The sequence below is a fragment of the Procambarus clarkii genome, chromosome 64, assembly GCF_040958095.1.
Source record: "Procambarus clarkii isolate CNS0578487 chromosome 64, FALCON_Pclarkii_2.0, whole genome shotgun sequence".
Lineage (NCBI taxonomy): Eukaryota > Metazoa > Arthropoda > Malacostraca > Decapoda > Cambaridae > Procambarus > Procambarus clarkii.
The window spans coordinates 5692365-5715480 of record NC_091213.1 but is presented as its reverse complement, the minus strand read 5'-3'; the positions used below and the strand labels follow the sequence as shown (position 1 = coordinate 5715480).

Genomic DNA, 23116 nt, shown 5'->3' with positions numbered 1-23116 from the left:
TGGCTTTTGTGTGTCAGTGACTGCTCTTCTGTCTTCCCTAATTTCCTAAAATATTGCGGCTTTGACAGAAGAGATTGGAATGCCCATATCCCACTCAACTTCAGGCTTATCACATTCAGTTTTAGCTGCCTTGTTTGTGTCATCATGCTGGACAACACCTATATGAGAAGGTATCCATACAAATGAGACTTTGAAACTCCTACTGTTTGCAATAATAATGTTGTTTATAATGGAAGTTACAACTACAACCTTTTGAAGATCAATGCTAATTTTATCTAGATAATGTAATAAACGAAAGTTTTCTATGTCAACAGAAAGGCAGAAATATAAGCTACACTTTAAATACTTGTCATAAATATAACTGAAGTGAAAGCGAAGATATATGCATTTGATACTGTACAGTTTCTTGATGGCTTGCTCTAAGAGTGTGAAGCCCTTCACACCAGCCTATAAATTGTGTAATTTATTTCCATATATGCTAATTAACCTTAAAATCTATATGTCAGAAGGAAGGAAGATGTAGACGTTAATGTGACAACATTTCAAGAAATATCTCTCTCTTTAAAGTTAAATAATACAATCCTATCGCCGGTGTCCAGACACATGAAAGCTACTTAGGTATCAGTGGCCAGCCAGGTGGAGATCACAGGCTGTACAATACTGATAAATTATGTAATTCACAGAGAAACGTTGATAAATATTAATGTTTTATATTTTATTAAAAATACAGTTATATACTTTGTTTCATACGTTAAATGTAACAATATTTCAGTATATATTATATAAGCATAGTATATATAATTCAGTATATACAATATATAATAAGAGTGTCAGACCACGGAGGAAGAATTGAAACAGGAATTTCCTTTAGTACTTTCTTATATTAATACATCTTCAGAGCGAACCATTCCTTCTGAAGATGTATTAATATACGAAAGTACTTAGAGCATTCTATTGTGGTTTTAATATTGAACAATTATACATATAATTATACCTTATACAATTGTACCTCTGTACCTTGTACAGAGGTACAATTATACCTCTGCCCGAAACGCTGCGCGTGCTAGTGGCTTTACAAGACTGTAATTACCATATTTGTATCCTCACATTTCTTATGTACATTCTTGTATATGCATAAATAAATAAATAAATAAATAAACGAAACAGACAAATCTGGTGTCCGAAATAGTAAAAATATTAGTGTGCGATGTGATCAATGTAAGGGGGATATTGGGTGTAATTGAAATTGTGCCTCGTATCCCCTACAACAACAACAAGTTCGAGAGCGATGAGGCCGCCACCTACTAGCTTCAGGATGTCGTCGAATCTAAATCAACAATATACTACCGCCGCTACTTTCTCGGAAACGTAAGTACCTGCCGCTTTACTTCTCTCACCCTGCCTAGCCTGGCCTGGCCTGACCTGGCCTAGCCAGACCTGACCAGACCTGACCTGGCCTAGCCTTACCTAGCCTAGTCTGACCTGGCCTAGTCTGACCTGACCTGGCCTAGCCTTACCCAACACTAATCACCACACGTGACAGCCCAAACGAATCGCAAATAAGTACACGTAACAAGTCATATGCCCGGACACACTTTCACCTTGGGGACTGAGTGGTAACTATTGTATAGAAGAGCCGGCTCCCTGAGAGTGGTAAGAGGGCGTGATAAGAGGCTAACGTGTGGTCTTGAAGGAAGTCGATAAAGCAGACAATTTTCAAAAGGAAGGGCAGCATAACGAGCAGACAGGAATGGACAGACAGTCGGTTATCCCATAATGTGTAATACGCCCCGCACAGCATGGGTGGAGTGGGGGGGGGGGTTGTAGCAGGACACAGTATGGTGATGGTGCGGGTGAAGTACACACCCACTGAATTCCTGCCATCAATAATTGTTTTCATAACCATTAGAACAATGGCATCCCTCCAGCCACCATCCTTCCACTGACCCCCTCCTCTGGTCCTCCACCTCAGACAATAACCCCCCACACCCCCTCTCCCTTCCAGACATCAGCATGTCAAAATCAGTACCATAATGTGTTTAAACAATTTAAACTAAGTCATTGTGTATCTCAAGGTATCTTAATTCATTTGAAAGTGTACATGTGCATTCGTTCATATACTCGCCTAATTGTGCTTGCTGGGGTTGAGCTCTGGCTCTTTAGTTCCACCTCTCAACCGTCAATCAACAGGTGTACAGGTTTCTGAGCCTATTGGGCTCTATCATATCTACACTTGAACCTGTGTATGAAGTCAGCCTCCACCACATCACTTACTAATGCATTCCATTAGATATAATCATATATGATTACACATAATCATAATCATTCCATACACATAATCATATATGTGTACGTCAACATATACATACATGGGTATATATACCTCATTAAAATACTGATAAACGAATGACCATGAACAAATTAATTTATAATTGTAGCATTATATATAATTTTAATAGACTAATTACGTGTTTATACATTTGAATGGTCCAGACAGGTGGCCAGCCTTGGACATATACACTTCTGGTAGGCACAATGACCTCATGTTAGACCCTTGATAGATTATGTGAGAGAGAGAGAGAGCTGGGGCAGGGAGGTGCGTGCCCCAGGGAGATAATCCATGCCCATGCCCCGCCTCGAGGTCAGTTCTCGAGTCACACCAAGAATAACAATCGAGCAAGTTGTCCTGACCAGGATGTGGCATATTAGGGAGGGCTGAGGAATAGGAAGCCTGTCTGATAGGGCTCTTGGCAAGCAGCTGTCCCTCAGTCTACCTATTTATATGGAAGAAATGTATCTAGGCCCTCCTCCCCCCTGCCTATTCTCTCTCCCCACCTTTCTTCCTTCATTTCCTCCCTCCTTCCCTCCCCCTCACTGGTGAGAGAGTAGGAGTGTGAGAGTGGTTAGAAAACTCGTAGTTCTCACGCTCGTGAAATTGTCTGCGACCCTGGAGGAGTAGAGCGGAGGGGGGGGGGTGAAAGTAGGTGACGATGGAGGAGTAGAGGGGAGCATTATATGCAGTGAACGTAGGTGTCTATGGAAGAGTACATCATAGAGGAGGGTGAAAGGAAGGTGACGATGGAGGAGGAGAAGGGAGGGGGTGTGAAGGTAGGTGATGATGGAGGAGTAGAGGGGAGGAGGGGGGCAAAGGTAGGTGTCTATGGAAGAGTACATCATAGAGGGGGGTGAAGGTAGGTGGCGATGGAGTAGAGCAAAAGGGGTGGGGGTTGAAAGTAATCCTGAGTTTAATTTTTTAGTTATATATAGTGACACCTCGGCTTACGAATGAATATTTATGAACTTTTCGGGTTACGAGCCTAATTTCTTCGAAAAATTTGAATCGGGTTACAAACTTTGCCTCGGGAAAGGAGTTTATTGATATACGTATGGGCTGACCTAGCGCGTGGTGGCATGGTGATCGCGCCTCAGTTTACCAGTGTCTCCTGCCTAGTAACTATCGCGCCTGAATTCTTTGTAAAGCATTACATTTGTTTTGGGATTTTTGGCTATTTGAACATAAAATTTGTTATGATATATCTTGCCATGAGTCCCAAGAAAGCCAGTGGTAAGGTTCAAGCCAAGAAAACACATGTGAGAATGACCATAGAGGAAAAACAAGAGATCATTCATAAACATCAAAATGGTGCACAAGTTGTTGAACTAGCTAGGCAGTACAACAAATCTATGTCAACAATATGCACTATACTTGCTAAGAAAAAGGACATTATGAGCATTAAAGTGGCAAAAGGCATATCAACAATCCCGAAACAAAGAACACAAACACTTGAGGATGTTAAAAAGTTTTTATTAATTTGGATACACAACAAGGAGTTAGCAGGTGATAGCATTTCAGAGGCCATCATTTGTGAGAAACCAAGGCATTTGCATGAAGACCTTTTAAAGAAAACCCCTGGAACGAGGGGGGGGGGGGGAAAGATGAATCAAGTTTGAAAATGTGAAAAGTTTGTGTGACAATAGAGCCTCGTGGAAAACTTTTGCTGTGGTCATTACCTGGTGGAATGCACCCAGGATGGAGTATTAGGGCTATACATCTTTTAAATCATAAAAGTAATAAACATTTCCCATCAACCTTACAAACCATATTAACCTGTTTTCATGTATTTCCCCCATGTGCATTTTAACAAAGTTGCTAAATTGCCTTTATCATTCTGTAATATTTCAATTACAGTACTGTATGTATAATTTTGTTAGTATAAATGGACTGAATATTCTGAAATTGCTATTAATTTTACAATTTCAGATTCAAAGGTGGTCTGGACACCCAATTTGGTCAGACAGGTGAAGAGAGCGTTTAGGATAGTTCAAAGAGATGAAGATGGTCACAATTGTGTTCGAAGAGGCAAACGCCCCCCTTTGCTCCTGACATTATGTTCAACCATTGACCTCTGCACACCTAACACAAGGTAGGTTGAAAACTCCTCCTTCATGTCATTGGTACATTAGCCAGAAACTCAGGGCTCATGTAGGAATATCCCTAAAAAAAAAAAAGTGGCCCCAACAATGCATCCTCCAAGTCTGGAGGATGAGCAGGAGCATTGTCGAGAAGCAGGACCTTGAATGTCAAACTTTTCTCTTGCAGATATTTTTTGATGGCAGGGCAAACCACTCCACATCACAGTTTTTCTGCACGTTATATATTTTTTAAAACTCTTGGATTTTCGGAATGATACATGAGCAAGGGTTTAATTTTCAAATCGCCACACAGCACAAGAGTTAGCCTATCCTGACACAAGTTAGCCCAAGTTAGCTTGTGTCCGGGCAGTGACGTCTCCTCTTGGGTAATGTATGTCCTCTTCGGCAATTTTTTCCAGAATAGCTATGTCTCCTCACAATTAAACACTTGTTGTGGAATGTATCCATCAATACAGCACAGTGTATCTATAAAATTTTAATTTTTTACTTATATATAGTGTCACCTCGGCTTACGAATGAATATTTATGAACTTTTCGGGTTACGAGCCTAATTTCTTCGAAAAATTTGAATCGGGTTACAAACTTTGCCACGGGAAATGAGTTTGTTGATATGCGTATGGGCTGACCTAGCGCGTGGTGGCATGGTGATCGCACCTCAGTTTACCAGTGTCTCCTGCCTAGTAACTATCACGCCTGAATTCTTTATAAAGCATTACATTTGTTTTGGGATTTTTTGCTATTTGAACATAAAATTTGTTATTATATATCTTGCCATGAGTCCCAAGAAAGCCAGTGGTAAGGTTCAAGCCAAGAAAACACATGTGAGAATGACCATAGAGGAAAAACAAGAGAGCATTCATAAACGTCAAAACGGTGCACAGGTTGTTGAACTAGCTAGGCAGTACAACAAATCTATGTCAACAATATGCACTGTACTTGCTAAGAAAAAAGACATTATGAGCATTAAAGTGGCAAAAGGCATATCAACAATCCCGAAACAAAGAACACAAACACTTGAGGATGTTGAAAAGTTTTTATTAATTTGGATACACAACAAAGAGTTAGCAGGTGATAGCATTTCAGAGGCCATCATTTGTGAGAAACCAAGGCATTTGCATGAAGACCTTTTAAAGAAAACCCCTGGAACGAGGGGGAAAAAGATGAATCAAGTTTGAAAATGTGAAAAGTTTGTGTGACAATAGAGCCTCGTGGAAAACTTTTGCTGTGGTCATTACCTGGTGGAATGCACCCAGGATGGAGTATTAGGGCTATACATCTTTTAAATCATAAAAGTAATGAACATTTCCCATCAACCTTACAAACCATATTAACACTTTCGCCCGGGCATGACGCAGCATTGCGTCATCCGTTTACTGGCGGTAATTCCGGGGATGACGCAGAATTGCGTCATCCACTTTAAATAATCACCAAAAATCAGGTTTTTATCCGATTTTTTTGGGACTGGTTTTAAAATGCGCGCCGATGTCTTCCCATTTTCTTTGTTGAGCCTCGTGGCCCTCAGGCGGCTTGGCACATGCCGTGGGCCCATTGTTTTCGCTCCACTGTTGTGACCAATGTCGCCTCCCCTCGCATCTCAAACGTGTGAACATTTTGGCTATTTTCCGTGGCTATATTTCTTACTGCGGCTTTAGAAACTATCTACGCTTACTCCACGATGGATAGTGATCATGAACAAGGCCCTTCCAGGAAGAAAATTGCGAAGAAAAAGGCTTGAAAAGGGCGGGAATTGGGAATGTAGCTAGAAGGCGGCTGAGCACTCACTCCCGGCTAACGCGTGGCCCGTCTTCAACTCGTCGGCGGTTGGAGCGTGACTAGGTTTTTTATCTTATATGCTAATGTTCCTCTAGAGAATTCTATTGCGAACCCATTGAGACCAAAATGAAAGACCTAGGATAAAAATTGAGGTGACCAGAGTGAAAATAGTGAAAACATTCTATCCCGTTTGCACGCTCCTGGGTAACTCGTTCGCACTTTCTCTGTTTGCTGCGGGTAATTAGCCGGGCTTTTGCTTTTGGAGTTTATATGCATTTAGTGCTGTAGAGAATTCTATTGCGAACACAATGATACCAAATTCAATCTCGTAGGACGAGAATTAAGGTGACAAAGTTGAAGAGAGTATACACTTTTCAGAATTTATGCGCACTCCCGTGACACCCTGGGTCCCATATCGCACAGTTGAGGGGTGGCGAGCGGGGTGCGCCAAAGTGTTAACCTATTTTCATGTATTTCCCCCATGTGCATTTTAACAAAGTTACTAAATTGCCTTTATCATTCTGTAAAATTTCAATTACAGTATACTGTATATAATTTTGTTAGTATAAATGGACTGAATATTCTGAAATCACTATTAATTTTACAATTTCAGATTCAAAGGTGGTCTGGACACCCAATTTGGTCAGACAGGTGAAGAGAGCATTTAGGATAGTTCGAAGAGATGAAGATGGTCACAATTGTGTTTGAAGAGGCAAACGCCCCCCTTTGCTCCTGACATTATGTTCGGCCTATTGACCCCTGCACACCTAACACAAGGTAGGTTGAAAACTCCTCCTTCATGTCATTGGTTCATTAGCCAGAAACTTAGGGCCCATGCAGGAATATCCCTAAAAAAAAAAAAGTGGCCCCCAACAATGCATCCTCCAAGTCTGGAGGATGAGCAGGAGCATTGTCGAGAAGCAGGCCCTTTAGTGTCAAACTTTTCTCTTGCAGATATTTTTTGATGGCAGGGCAAACCACTCTACATCACAGTTTTTCTGCACGTTATATATTTTTTAAAACTCTTGGATTTTCGGAATGATAGACGAGCAAGGGTTTAATTTTCAAATCGCCACACAGCACAAGAGTTAGCCTATCCTGACACAAGTTAGCCCAAGTTAGCTTGTATCCGGGCAGTGACGTCTCCTCTTGGGTAATGTATGTCCTCTTCGGCAATTTTTTCCAGAATAGCCATGTCTCCTCACAATTAAACACTTGTTGTGGAATATATCCATCAATACAGTATCTACAAAATCTTTAAAATCACGAACAAATCTTTCAGCCCCTACTTTGTCTGAGCTGGCACCCTCACCATGCCTCACAACACTATGAATACCACGTCTTTTTTCAAAATTTCTCAAACCATCCCCTACTCACCTTAAACTCTTTCGTATCTGCAAAACTCGTTCTAGGGGTTTTCTTTATAAGATCTTGCATGAAGATTTCATTGTTGACCAAACCACACACTGGAAATTGAATAGACGACGACATTTCGATCCATCCTGGACCATTATAAAGTCGATTGTGATGAGATGAGGGAAGCAAGAGCATTAAGTAGGCAAGAGAGAGAGGTGAGGAGATGGCAAGTATGTACGTATGTACATGAATAAAACATGTACATACTTATACATAACGTGTGTAAATAGTGTAATAAACACAATAACAGTATTTTGGGAGGAGGAATGTTGGCGAGTAATGTGTTGGAGGAGGGAGGGAGGACTGGCAGGGTGTGGCAGCTCACTCATGTTTTTTGGGCTCACCATACCAACATAGAGGATCGTTATGGTGAATACATACGTAGATGGGTATATACAATGTGTGTATATAGTGTAATAACAGCAAAAACACTGTTTGATTGTAGAATATGTCGCATATATGAGGCCCGTAATTTTGAGCATAGCGATGTTCTATACTTTGAATTATATAAATTCCACAAATTACACAGTTTTAAATAATATTACAGCAAAAAAAAAGAAGAAATGAATGAGAAACTTCAAAATAATTGCGCATCATTTTATTCGCAGCAACTGCCGTCGCACGGGGTGGCGGGGCCGACAGACCCCCATCGCTCCAACGCTCAGCGCCCATAATTTGCTCAACTTCCCAGCTCCATCGCAGCTAAAGTAAGTCACATACAATATTTTTTGTTTAGTTTCCCCGTGATCAGACTCTGCATTTTAACAATATAAGAGAAAAAAAATTTTTGGAAAGAATTTATTTCTTGTGCACCAGGGTGTTATTTGGAGACAGAGCAGTTCAGTGGTTAACTACTAAATTTTTTTTTCTCCCACACACGCACCCCCCTAGGAAGCAGCCTGTAACAGCTAACTCCCAGATACCTATTTACTGTTAGGTAACAGGGGTCATCCCCTTTTGTACAAAGAATCTGCTAAAGCTTTTAGGGCTAATCTTTGACACTTGTTTGTCTTTGTCGCCCCATATTTTTTACGTCCGAGTTGAATGCTCTAAGGCCCTTAACTAACTTTAGCTCATGTCCCATACTTCTTGGGGAGCTAATCGACACTGCTTCTCTCTTTACATTCCTCTCTCGTTCTGTCTAAACTCGATTATGGCCCTGTTTACTCGTCTGCTTCTCCTTCTACCCTTCACCATCTGGACACACTGCATCATACTGGATTACGGCTCAGCTCTGGTACCTTTCCTTCGACACCTACCCTAAGCCTGTATGTTGAAACTGGCGTCCTGTTTCTACAGGATCGCCATGATCGCTACTGTCTTCTCCACCTTGCACGGTCCTTACAGCACCCTCACTCTTGCTTATGTCATGCCTTGACCTTTACCCATCCTGTGGTTCCTGTTCCCCTTCACCACCTATCTCTTTCTGTACGGTTGTCTCTCTTACAAAATGCTCTTTCAGTTTGTGTTACCAATATTTCCCCTCGTGTCATTCCGTCTTTGCCCCTATGGAGGGGTCCCCGTTCCTAAATTCTGTAAGCCTTGACCCACATGACTAAAACTTTTACCCCTCCTACAGTTCTAAATCACCTTTTCCTTGAACACTTTTCTTCACACATCCACTCTATTTCCGTCTTCACCAATGGGTCTTAAGTCTGCAGACGGTGTAGGCTACTCTGTTGTTTTTCCTGACTGCACCTTTGTGTCTCCTGCCTCCGGAGACTAGCATCTTCATGGCAGAACTTTATGCTATTCTCTATGCTCTTCATCAACTCTTTTCTCGCTGTCAATCCTCCTCTGTGTTTGTAATTGACACTTGCAGTGCCCTCATGGCTCTAGAATCCTTTAATCCAGTCCATCCTTTGGTAGTTGAAATTCAACATTGGCTGTTTCTTATCTCCAATAGATTTAAGACAGTGGAATTTCGCTGGATTCCCACCTATATTGGTGTGTTCTTAAATGAGCGTGCGGACACTGCCGCTAAGGAAGCTATCCGCACCTGTCCCATCTCCCGTAAAGGTATTCCTTATTATGACTTTTACCCAGTTATTCATTTCCCCATTCTTGCCCGTTGTCAGGGTTGTTGGTCTTCTGTTACTGGTAACAAATTGCGTGCTCTTAAGAGGAGTGTGTTCCCGTGGCCTTCCTCCTACCACCGTAACCGGTGGTGGGAAACGGCTCTGGCGAGGTTGTATATTGGTCATACACGTTTAACTCACGGGCACTTAATGGAGCGCTGCCCTGCTTCTTATTGTCCAAACCGTTGTCTCTACATGTCCTGACTTCCAGGACTTACGTGTCTTGCTTCCCGACCATCCCTCACTGTCAATTGTCCCTCGATAAAATTCTAGGTAAATTCAATACCTTTGATATTGTTCGCCGTATGCGTTTTTGTTCTTGTATTGGCGACGTTAGTGATATTTAGCGCACTATGATTATCCCACACATTTGATGGTTTGATAATTACTGTACTGTACAGTACTTTGGTTTGGAATGTATCAAATAAAGTTGTTTCATGTATTCAAATGTGTGAGAAAATCCACTGGGGCTGTGAGATGAAGCGAACCTGTAACAAAGGCATTGCCAGTTGCATACTCTACCACCACTGATGGTAAAAGTCTTACAACTGGATATCTTGTGTGACGGGTTATGGTATCACAGCTATACTGAACCAAGATGGTATGGCTCTCCCTCACATAAATGAAAGAAATGCTGCTATTGGCCTTGCAGTGTGTAAGTTGCAGGTGGAAACAAATGAAAATTATCAAATAAATAATTAAACAATTTACTGAAATAGTAATGAACAAAAATAACACATGACAATACTTGACTATCATGTAATGCAAAGGTGAACAAGTTAGTATGACCTTAAATGCAAAAAATAAACTATAAGCAATGAATAAAAGTATGAAGATATACTGGTGTTCTGAAGACAGCTACCATACCACCATGGCATCAGTCACATGACGTTGGCTGGAAGTGGACGACGGGTTAGAGACACCAAGGTGATCCTAGAGCACTAAGGGAGAGATTGCCTCTCCAGGGAGGCAGCGCTCTTTATATAGTCCGGCGGTGATGACTCATCCAGTGTCAACACGAGGTGGACATCTGGTCAACTAGCAAACTGCTCGTTGTGGCTGGCGGTGCCTTTGTGTTGAGCTGTACCACTGTCAGTTGAAGGCGGCTAACTGCTTGTTTGTGGGGACAAACTGCCAGTTAGCAGTGGCGCCCGGCTTGCCTCTGAGTCGTACCAGGCCATGCCAGGCCCTGGGGGGTATGGAGAGGTGGCAGGACTGATGACTCTTCTGGGCTGGTGTAGATGTATACTTCCAGTGCAGAGGCATTGAAGGTGAAGGGAAACGGCAGTTCCATTGCTATGCAGGGGATTCACGTGACACTTGTGAAGCCACAGAAAGTCTGGAGGCCCTACTGAAGCCAGTCCAAGTATTAAATAAAACCCCTGAAGTACGCCGGTGAAGGGTAAAGTGAAGGGTGAAGCAAGACCGTATGCCCCAACTTCAGGCACACACAGAAAATCACGTTTTGGTCCCGCCTCTCAACTGTGTATTTGAAGTTGGGGCGTATGGTGTTGAACTGCTTCAGCCTTCACCTGAGTGCTTGTAGGTCTTACGTAAGACGTTGACTCAAGGAGGGGCCTCAAAACTTGCTGTGATTTATGGGGAAATCTGGTTGTAAGACTTTTACAAAGTCAGTAATATACTGTGGTAGAGTATGCAGCTGCCAGTGCCTTGGGCAAGGGTTTACGTCGCCTCACAGCTCCAGTGGATTTTCTGCTTGGTGTATATCAGGTTGTGATTTTGTGTGTGTACCGTATTGTTATGATCGCCGTCTGATAAGTCCTTTCTGGCCTCAAGAGTCATTTTTACCCACCTAGAAAGATTGCAGATGGCCAAAGCAGTTATTTAAGTTAAGAAGGGACAAGTCTTAAACAGAATTTTGCATAATATTTGACTGTAAAGGAGTAAATTGAGGTAGATTGAAAAACAAAATGGTGAACCGGGCAGGCGGTACTCACAATTAGGCGAGTACACTCGGGAACTTTTAAAGTGCAACCAAACATGCTTTAGGCTCTCACAACAAGAGGTGAGTGGTGGTGGCTCAGGTGCTCAGCCAATCAGAGCACCTAAGGAGGGAGGGCAGGAGTGAGAGGGGGGTGGTATGTGGAAGTTTGGTGACAGTTGTGTGTAGTTTATTCATCTTCATTGTAAGTTTCACGGCTTGGTGTGCATTTCCCTAGTAAATTTAATTAGGGAAAAATTCAGGTGTTTGATTTTTTAAATCAACTTTTTAAATGTTGAGTTGTTAAAGCCTCAAAGTGCATGGAGTTGGTTTGGGAGTATGGCATCCTCATGCTGTTGCGTGCTCGCGTGAGGTAGCAAAGGTGATGTAAAGTTGTGGGGTGTACATGCTTGGGACGTCCTCTCTCGGGATGGCTGGTGTTAGACCTGCGTGTTTGTGGGTTGTTGAAAAGCCGTCATCCTTTGCTGTTGTGGTATTGATTTTACATTGTTCATCTTGTAATTAATACTGTAGTGCGATATCTAGGGCTACCATTTGTAGGTTTAAAATGTCTAATACAAACAGTTGTCCAATGAGTTTTAATAGGAAATATCATCCACCAAGCACCATTGTACAATTATATTAATTGATAGTATATGGATTGTGCAGAACTGCTTAGAATGATTTTTAACACTTGGCTATATTGGTCATGTCAAATACCTGCACGGTGAATGCTCAAAGACCCTTTCTTTATTCAATGTTGTCACATACCTCATGGGAGTATGGATAGGCAAACACTCATTCGGTTAAACTTGCCTTGTAGTACTTTCAGAGCTCAGTAATTTGGAATCTGGTTAGCACTTTCCAAATAAATTGACCTTTAAAGTGAATTCCTATTTAGGTTTAAAACATTATACCGAATGAGAAACTCGGATTATATAGCCGAACACCAGAAATGTTGTTATTCAATTTGGTTGCCTAAAGCACATTCAAGGACTACACATTAAATGGCATTCCAGGATTCCTCTATACCTTGCCGTATGCTGTAAACATTGCCACAACCCTGTGTTTTATTGATTTAAATGGCCACAGGGAGGCATACAACACTGCAGATTATGATGTCATTAGTTATCCACTGTGCTGACAAGTGGGCTGACTGATGTTCGTTGACACCTGTATCGTGCTTCAATTTAATCGCCAGGAGATCACCCTCTCACTAGACTCGTCTGTAGGAAGTACAGTATAGTATCTCAAATTACCTTGGATCATAAATAGCATAAGACTTGGGGGGTAGGAGAGGGTTGCAGTGTTTGTCATGGCTCTCAGTTGTTCCTGGTATTAGGCAATTTAGTTCTGGAATCATTTTTGTTGGCCAATGTTAAAGTTTTTTGAAAGTAGATGTTTTTCTGAAAGGGAAGGGGGGGGGGGAACCTCTATGCTTGAATACAGTTATCTAAGTGAATACTTAGATTTATACAGTAGAATAACTACCTTCTTTTCCTTAGTCAAAAAGGTTGCTTGTTTATTTCTAGGGACTTGTATTTTCTTTTATTTTTAACTGCAGCAACTTTCAGTGAATGATAGATTCTTACTGAAAGGACCTTTACTTCATTGTTGTTGCTTTATGGTCATCTCATTATGTACAGGGATTCCGCGAAGCTTTTGGGGTTAGTCTTTGACACTCGTTTGTCTTGGTCAGCCCGTATCTCTTGCCTCCGAGTTGAATGCTCTAAGGCCCTTAACCTCCTTAAGGTTTTGTCCCATACTTCTTGGGGAGCGGATAGGCGCACGCTCCTCTATTTGCACTCCTCTCTCGTCCTGTCTAAACTCAATTATGGTTGCCCTGCATACTCTTCTGCTTCTCCTTCTACTCTTCGCCATCTTGATGCTTTGCACCATACTGGGTTGCGTCTCGGCTCTGGTGGCTTTCGTTCGACTCCCGCCCTTAGTTTGTATGTTGACACTGGTTTTCTATCTCTTCAGGACTGCCGTGATCGCTACTGTCTTCGCTATCTTTCGCGGTCCTTCCAACATCCTTCCTCTCGCCTCTGTCGTGCATTGACTTTTCCTCCTCCTGTGGTCCCTGTTCCTCTTCATTGTCTCCCACTTTCTGTCCAGTTATCTCGCTTACAGGATTCTCTTTCTGTTCATATTTCTAATGTTTCTCCTCGTATTGTTCCTTCATTACCTCCGTGGAGAGTCCCCCTTCCCAAGTTTTCTACGTCCTTGACTTGTATTACTAAAGCCTTTACCCCTTCTACAATTCTGAAAAGCCTCTTCCTTGAGCACTTTTCTTCGCACTCCCACTCTATTTCCATCTTCCCTGATAGGTCTAAGTCTGCGGATGGTGTGGGCTACTCTGTTGTTTTTCCTGACCGTACTTACATGTGTCGCCTCCCTTCGGAGGCTAGCGTCTTTACGGCAGAACTTTATGCTATTCTCTATGCTCTTCGTCTCTTGCTTTCTCATTCTCATTCCTCCTTTGTGGTTGTAGTTGATTCTCGTAGTGCCCTCATGGCTCTAGGGTCCTTTAATCCTGTCCATCCGGTAGTTATTGAGATTCAACATTGGCTGTTTCTTATTTCGAGTAAATTTAAATCAGTAGAGTTTTGCTGGGTTCCCAGCCATATTGGTGTTTCAATGTGCGTGCGGATGCTGCCGCTAAGGAAGCTATCCATTCTTGTCCCATCTCCCGTAAAGGTATTCCTTATTCCGACTTTTATCCTGTTATTCATTCTTCCCCGTTGGCAGGGTTGTTGGTCCTCTGTGGTTGGTAACAAGCTGCGTACTCTCAAACTTAGTGTGTCCCCGTGGCCTTCCTCCTACCACCGTAACCGGCGGTGGGACACTGCTTTGGCACGGCTGTGGGTTGGTCATACCCGCTTAACCCACGGTCACTTAATGGAGCGCTGCCCTGCTCCTTATTGTCCGAATTGCGTTGTCCCTCTTACAGTTGTGCATATCCTTGTTGAATGTCCTGACGTCCAGGACGAGCGTGTCTTGCTTTCTGACCGTCCCTCGCAGTCACTTGTCCCTCGATAGAATTCTAAGTGAATCGGATACTTTTGATATCGTTCGCCTTATGCATTTTTGTTCTCGTATTGGCATTCTTGGTGATATTTAGCGCCCTCTGATTATTTCGCATTTTGATGGTGCTACATGGCCTTCCCGGTTTGGTGCCTTCTTTTGGTAATTACCTTACCTTCATTGTTTCATTTTAATGTGGTAGTTGTGATATGGATTGTTCTGGCTCACGTGCAAGGTCTTGGATTTTTTTGTTTTATATTAAGAAATTGCCAGTCTTGTTACTATTTGTAGAGTTAGAGATCTGCATTAAGGCCTCAATATTATATTTTATTTTTTTTATAACATGCTATCAGCAATTTTTGTGATTGGTAATATTTAGATTAATGTCAGTGATGTATATGACAAGGGTTAAGACCCCTTGTGGTATGACAGCATTTTTTCCCAGTCATTTCTTTAACAAATGAAAGGGTCCTCATAACCATTCTTTTGTACTTTCTACCATGTACCTGTTTGTTGCTTCTTGGTCTTTCATTTGGTACTTTGGCTATTAAAACAATGGCCTTTGGTAATGTTGCAATTACCATTTCTAAAAAAAAATGAGCAGGTTCATTAGGCAGGGTTTGTTTTTAGCAAACAGTTTTACAAAAACAAAATTCCATTCCTTCAGGACCTTGCAGATGTTAGGTCAAACTAATTGACAGTAATTGGTTTTGCCCTTTCAAACAATGATGGTTTTAATCTAGGTAAAATATTTCAGATATTCTGTGAGTTTGGCAGACAAATCATTTAAGAGCTTTGATTAAATTTAAGTTACTAAAGACTTTGAAAACCATGTTGTATAGATGCTTCAGTGTCACTTTTCAAATGTTTTGTAAATTTAACAATGATCTTTAGTTAAGCTTTGTACAAATTATGATTAAATTAGGTGTTTCATAGCTTTAAATTTACTTTCAAATATGAAAACTAAAATATTGACTAAAGTTTCTTCCACTTTAATATTTCAGACTAATTTGCAATATTTGTTAGTTTATGTAAATTGAATAGGTAGTCCACTTTTACCTCTTTTCAATGCATTTTGCATGCACCTATGTAACAAGTTACAAATAGGTGTAAATTTTACCAAGTATTTATTTTCAAAGTAAAAAAATTTCAGATGTTTAAACATTGCATCAATAGTTTTAAACTATAATTTCCAGCATAATTTCAGGATAAGGTATATAAAGTAGTTTCATTAAAATTGTTTTATTTAATAAGTTATAGTATTTATAATAATCTAATATTTATTACTGTTTCAGGTTGTGAGACAATGCTCCTAGATGAACAGAAGATCCAAGACAACTCCAGAGACAATCACCTGTAAAAGAAAAATAAACATTAAACAGGGACACTACTTTTATTATCACCAATGCCTAATAATAAGCCCACAAAATCCTAACAGCCTATCTTTTAAGATAAACTCAGCAAGGCCTATCCCTTCCTCTGATTTTAGTGCAGAGCTTGTTCCCTGAATGGGTGCATTACATCCACCACTTTAGTGCCATCAACACATTGTACATATGCTTTACTGAAAGCCCTGTACAATGCATGCCAGGCACTAACGTTTTAGATGCATCCACCCATTCAGCAAACAAGCCCTGTGAGAATTAACAATGTAACCATTGTTAAGGGTCCCTAAACCTATGCAAATCTAGTCCATCTATTAGATGGGTAGTAGAGCAAAGCTCTGAAAAAGCCAAGCCAGGGAAATCTGCAGGACTGCCTGGTCCCCTTTTATGAAATGGGGTAGGATCAGTACAAACTGCATCATCCCCTGTGGGTTGTAACAGTAGGACACGGTTACACACCTATAAATGGACTAGATAAGAGAATTAAGATTAGGTCATTGATATAGCTAAAACATCAAATTCAAACTCACCCACTTTTGCAGAGTAAAGGAGCCTCACTCCAAGCCAGTCCATGCATCATAATCACTTTCACCTGAAAAATATTTCAACAAATTAATTTCAGATTTAAAGCCAATCTTGCTTTACTTTTCAAATTAGCATTCAGTACTTTACAAATTCAGATGGTAAAAATTTCTTTAAGGAATTTACCTTTCCTACATATTCAAGTAGTAGTAGTAGTAAAAATTAATTTAGCAATATAAATATATATGGCATCAATTTGCCAAGTTTCAGTAACTCATTTGAGAAACTATCCACAACTGCACTTCAATGGCAATTTACATTTATCTTTAGCCAATGCTATATTTTTTAAGTTATTACTATTTTTTCACTTTTATGCAAATCTATTCAGATTAACCTTTACTACAACTCGCCTGATTCTGTTTAAGCAATTAAACAATTATTCTGTACTTTCCAAGCCACATTCTGGAAAACTATATATTTAAAACCAAGCTAAAGTAAACATTAAATATTTTTTTTTACTTTCAAGGGAAAAAATACCATCACTTAGAACAAAACTTTTCCTGCCATTAACTTTATTTGACTCATGATTACCCTTAATCGTGTTATACATTTATAGATTAAAGCTTATTTAACATACATTTAATGTTAACTAAACAAGATTTATATTTCATTAAAATTTTATTAATAAAACACCCTCAACTATGCTGTTTAAGATCTAATGCCCCACATTACAATTTTCACAATTTCAACATGCCATTCTATTCAATACATTCCTGAAAGGATTAAACTTGCAGATATGGTACCCACTAGCCTAAGCCTAGACTTCCATACCCTAATATTTAATAGGTTTTTAGCAATTAACTTCTACCCTCTAATTCCAATGTACACAACACTACTTACTGTATATCTGCAAGTATTTTCCTGCAGCTCTTTGTTGCCAGGACCTTCCACAACCTGTCATGTGAACAGCAAATATTACTAAAAAGTCATTTGCATAGCGATGTTATTTTGTTCATACCTGTACCACCAGTTTAACAGTTGCCATTTTAAATGGCACACCAACTCTTGTTGTTCCATCTTTATTACAAACAAAGCTATAGTCATTTCAAGTCAACATCCTATACAAATTTTATTTTCCAACAACTTTAGTCATGAACATTTTTCTGGAACATTGCAAAAACTTTAATTTAACCATGTATAACATTTGAATAAAAGCAATACAAAATTTATATATACAAATTCTTTTTCCATTTACTGTACCACTTACATTTTAGTGTGGGCTTCATCCACTATTCTGATGTTAGCTGGAACATTTGTGCCAGCTGCTGGTTTGAAAGGGAGGCATACCATGTGCCAATTCAGGAAGCTTTCCACGTTCCTCACTGCATGTCAGCTCAGGACCTCACTACCATGTTGGGAGGCAGTTGAAGACTAACCAATCAACATCCCAGGCTGGAGATCAGTGCCAGCTCGGGGAGAATTTACCACCTGCAAAAATTTAATACTCTTAACAATCTACACCATCTCATCTTTACCTAGCCCCCAAACCTTACATGTGTCAGCATTAAACTGCATCTGGTAGTCTTAACCATTTCAAAACTATATAGGGCATCGGTATTTTTTATTTGCCTATTCTGCAACTATTGCAGTCTAAACCATAATCTTGCGAATAACCGAGGTCCAAGGAGAGCTTTTAGGCACTACTTACACTTCTCCCAACTTAACCCCATTTATACTAATTTCCTTTGGTATAGCCATGACCTAATCAACTTCAGTCAGCATTCCCAATGATCCGAGCCCCTATCAATTTTGCGCCACTATCAAAATCTCTGCTGAAGTCAAGGTACACAAAATCACAAACCTTATCACCATTTCCTCAACTATGCAACCTAATCCATGAACATTTAGTAATAAAACTATGCGATTCATGTATCTAGTCATGTTTCTCAAAAAGAGTAGAGAAATGGCACTTGCAATGTTAGATTCTAGTAACTTTCCTCACAATAGACTAAGCTAATTGGTCACTAACTTAAGAGTTAAAGTTAACTCAAACTTTTCCTTTAAAACTTGCTATATTAGGAACTTTCCACGACCGGCCTTTACCCGACATAATTAAATAGGGTAAAAAATGTATATCAAATGCAGTAAAACTACGGTAAATTCAGTATGATAAACTTGCATTCTTTAAGCATGGGCTGCATAGTAAGTGAACTAAATGTTAAGCACCCTGGCAAACTTCGTTCTATTCAATTTCTTTATTTAATCACTTTGTCCGGCTAGAATTTTTAGATTAGATTAAAGGAACACCCTCCCTGGTAACGGCTGAACTAGTTAACCAAATACAAATATTTAGGTAAAATACTTTCATAAAACCCGTCTACTTCCCCCACCAGTAGACTTGTTCAGCTAAAGGCATAATGTAATGTTCCACTTTAGTAAATAAAGACTTAAAAAAACACTACCCCATCTGTGTAGTTACCGGTTACCTGACATTCTACGCTTAAAATAACCCATCTATTCCCCATAATTGTTCGATATAACTTACCTCTCACCCGCTGGTCGAGTACACAGCAGTATATATCCCCCTCCATCACTCACCGCGTGGATACTAATTCACTCTGGCCGCAAATTGCCTCAAATCACCTACGTTGTCCATAAACATATATAGAAGAGCAACTGACCCTAACACCCGTATAGTGATCATCACATAACGTGGGAACATTAGTAGTACTGCTGTCAAAACATAGATGGCGCCAGGACAAACGGTAATTCCTATGGACTCGGATACAAGACACTCCGTACATTGACAAATAAATAAATAAAATAAATATGTTTATTCAGGTAAGGTACATACATACATACAAGTGATGTTAATTTAATGGATTGAAATATAGATAGAGCTAGTACATACAATGCCTAAAGCCACTATTACGCAATGCGTTTCGGGCAAAAAAAAACATTAATATCTAGAACTTAATACTAATTGAGCATAAAGAGTAAAAAGTGTTGAGAACAAATACAAATAAAGATAAAAAAAAAGGGGGGAACATGACTGAAAAAGCAGCACAAATACAATAGGTTGACAAACAGTGTTGATTACAACATCGCACACTAATATTTTTACCACTTCGGACACCAGCTTTAGACGTTTCGCATATGTGTACGTGTTCCATATTAAAACGACAATATAATGCTAGTAACAATTAAAATCTTCTATTTAACAGGCATATAGTTATTAAATGAAGTTTAGTGATGTAATAGACATAATCCGGAGTTGGTAAGGACGCCGCCCGCCAGCGTAAACACAACACACCCGAATGCCCACAAACACGATACAACGCACAAAACACAACACTTCTGTCAGTTTTTTGATAAACTCCTTTTATATTTATTATGTGATAGTTATACTTGCATAAAATGATAAATATTATAGGTAAGCGCCTAATATTTAATATTAATCAATAAAAAAGAAGTCAGAAGCCACACGCCTGTCTGTACGGTATATTACTTTTACGGTATATTTACTTTTGTGTAAAAGTATTTTGGGCGCTCATGTACTTGTGCGCTAGCTGGCGTTCACACCTGTTCTCGCCTACAAGCATTAGAATTAAACAAACGAATTTATTTTTTCATTTATATACAAGAAGAGAAGGCTACTCATGAGTCTAATATTCATCTGATCACTGGTCTCCCATTTGGTCCTCATTGATTTATAAAATAAAAATAAAAAAAAAAAAAAATGTTTATTTAGGTAAGGTACATACATACAATAAATTTTTACAAAGATTGGTTGACTTATAGGTAGAGCTAGTACATACAATGCCTAAAGCCACTATTACGCAAAGCGTTTCGGGCATGATAAACTTAAATGACAAGCTTAATACTAATTGAGCATAATGAGTAGAATGAAAACAAGAAATGAAAACATAGATGAAAAAGCAGCACAAATACAATTATGTCGACAAACAGCGCTCTTAAAAAAAAAAACCAGACATTGGTTGACAATAGAAGGGTAAGGTAGGTTACAGGGAATTTATTAGGTATAGCTTCATTTTTAATTTAAACTGGTTGAGAGAGGTACAGTCTTTAACATGGTTGGGAAGGTCATTCCACATTCTGGGCCCCTTGATTTGTAGAGCATTTCTAGTTTGATTAAGTCGTACTCTAGGAATATCAAAACTGTCTTACTTAAAACTTATCTTAACTTATCTTACTTAAAAACTTAATATCAAAACTTATCTTACTATTATTGAATGTCAATAACCGCATTATGCAATTTCAATTTCTTCTATTTCTTTCTTTATTATGCACCCCATACCCATCCCGTGGGCGGTGGTGTAAAGGATTACAGAGGCACATAATCGGTTCAGGAACTGAACCCTCTAGTTCGATTAGCTAAGCAAGTAACAGTGTTTGACGCTAGTTACAAAATTATTAATGTTGTATACACATGTACACACACTCATACATACATGTATGTACGACGACTGGATCACTGTGTACAGGAGGCTGTTATGGCAGCAAACACTCTCCGGGCGACCATATATCTTGGATAAGTCGCCCCACATAATTGTCGCTTGGACCGTCGACTTCCTATGGCGTCACCTCTCACATATTTACGTCTCATTTCGTTATGAAATTAGATTATTTCAGAGTAAAAATAGGTTTGATCATGTTCTACGTGTAGCACCAACATTATAGTAAGTAAATATACCATATTTCTTCATTACTTACGTAATGCTAGGACGATTTGTGTAGTTTTGGGCCGATTTGGGTAATTCTATGGACCCTTCCTGCATCTCTGTTTTGGTATGAATGTTTGTGTGCCTTCATCATATGTTTTGCAAAATTTGGCATACATCTCATTTACTTCCTTGCCTAGCAACATGTCTGTCCAATTAAACTCATTAAAAAAAAAATTCAGTTCCCCATAGTATCCTCTCATAAAATTGAGTTTATCAACTGTTTTAATGTCCCCATTCTCTTCTAGATTGTATCACAAAGCATATAATCATTGACATTTCCCTTTGATTTTAGGCCTTCTCCTAAACCTTCTCTTTTCTCTATGATTTTCATCTCTTCTGCTGCTCTGTCCAACCTAGATGATATTTCCTTTTCTAAACACCCAAAAATTTGTTATGGATTTAATTTTATCTACAGTGTTTAGTATTAGTTCACTGTTGGTTACCAGTTCTTTAATAATTGGCTTTACTGCCTGAAACGCTTTGCGTAATAGTGGCTTTAGGCATTGTATGTACTAGCTCTATCTATAAATCTATCAATTTATGTAAAATCTCTTGTATGTATGTACCTTACCTGAATAAACATTTATTTATTTATTTATTTTATTTATTATTTAATTGCTTGCCTAGTTTCTGCTTTTTGTTTGTCAATTCTGGTTTTGACTTCCAAACACACTTCCTTAATCGTCTCTTTCTCTTTTACAACTTGCTCATATGTTTTTTATTTCTTTTTTACTTTTCTAGTTCTTTATTAACCTCCTCTATGTGATTTGTCAATGAAGTTTCTCTTTGCATATCCTTGCCTAACTCTATGTTAGCCCTCAGGGTTCCTTGGAGTTGTTCACCATTTGAGTCTACTTTCGTGTTTATTTCTTCAAATTCACCACTCTTCACTTTCCATACCTCATGGTCTTTCACTAGTTCCTTGATTTCTTCCTCCTGAATCTTTACCTTGTTCATTAGTGCAGTAATTTTCTTACCTTGCTATAAGTGCAAAACTCACTCCTGAGAGCTCCACTTTCTTCTAATTCAAGTACTTTTTCTTCATACTTCTTTAGCATATCCTCAATTATCTATAACCTGCCAAGAGAACTTCCTTTCATTTTATCTCGTGGTGAGAATCCTTTGAAACAATCATCTGGTGTGTTTACATTCCTCGTGGTGCAGCCATCTGTGTTATTGACGATAGCTTGTTGTGTAGTATAAACTTTTTCAACTTAGAATTTTCACTCACTTTCACTTTCTTGTATTTTGTTTACTTTTAAACTTCCCTCAACCTTTATGTTAATTGAGACACCACTTACAGCCCTCAACCTGTTTCCAATACTTAGGCAATGTTATATTCCTGGAGCCTGCTGCAGTGTGACTCCTGCCTCCTCACACTCCGCTCACCCCTTGGTGTACAGATTCCCGAGCTTCTTGAGCTCCGTCATATCTACATTTGAAACTGTGTATGGAGTCAGCCTCCACCACATCACTTCCTAGTGCATTCCATTTACTAACTACATAGGTAGTTAGTAAATGAGGCAGCTAGCTCAGTTTGCATGAGCCTGGTCCTACGATTTGTGGGCCTGTTGAGTCATCTGTGGAATTGGTCAGTACATCCTCCTCCTGCAGGTAAGGGTCTGTCTGGGAAGGCATCCTCTCGACGTCTCCATTGTCTCGTTTCTAGTTCCTTCTCGAGGTCTCATGGTTGAGCCGTTTTTCTTCCTTTCTTGAGACCGCTTTGTGCCAGGTCCGTCTAATTACCACAGACCCTTACCTGTGCTACAAAAAGGTAGGTGAAGAAAATAAAAG

At 39.7% G+C, this 23116-nt stretch overlaps 2 long non-coding RNA genes across 2 annotated transcripts; one reads left to right on the top strand and one right to left on the bottom strand.

Moving 5' to 3' along the window:
- Positions 1 to 1215: 1215 nt before the first annotated feature.
- Positions 1216 to 16055, top strand: LOC138354705 (uncharacterized). The gene is made up of 5 exons (XR_011223644.1): positions 1216 to 1368; positions 4262 to 4424; positions 6821 to 6984; positions 8232 to 8330; positions 15966 to 16055. It is a non-coding gene; the product is annotated as an uncharacterized lncRNA (long non-coding RNA).
- LOC138354706 (uncharacterized) lies at positions 15897 to 19273 on the bottom strand. The gene is made up of 5 exons (XR_011223645.1): positions 19123 to 19273; positions 17845 to 18065; positions 17478 to 17531; positions 16586 to 16647; positions 15897 to 16024 (listed from the first exon to the last, which is right to left on the bottom strand). It is a non-coding gene; the product is annotated as an uncharacterized lncRNA (long non-coding RNA).
- Positions 19274 to 23116: the final 3843 nt, after the last annotated feature.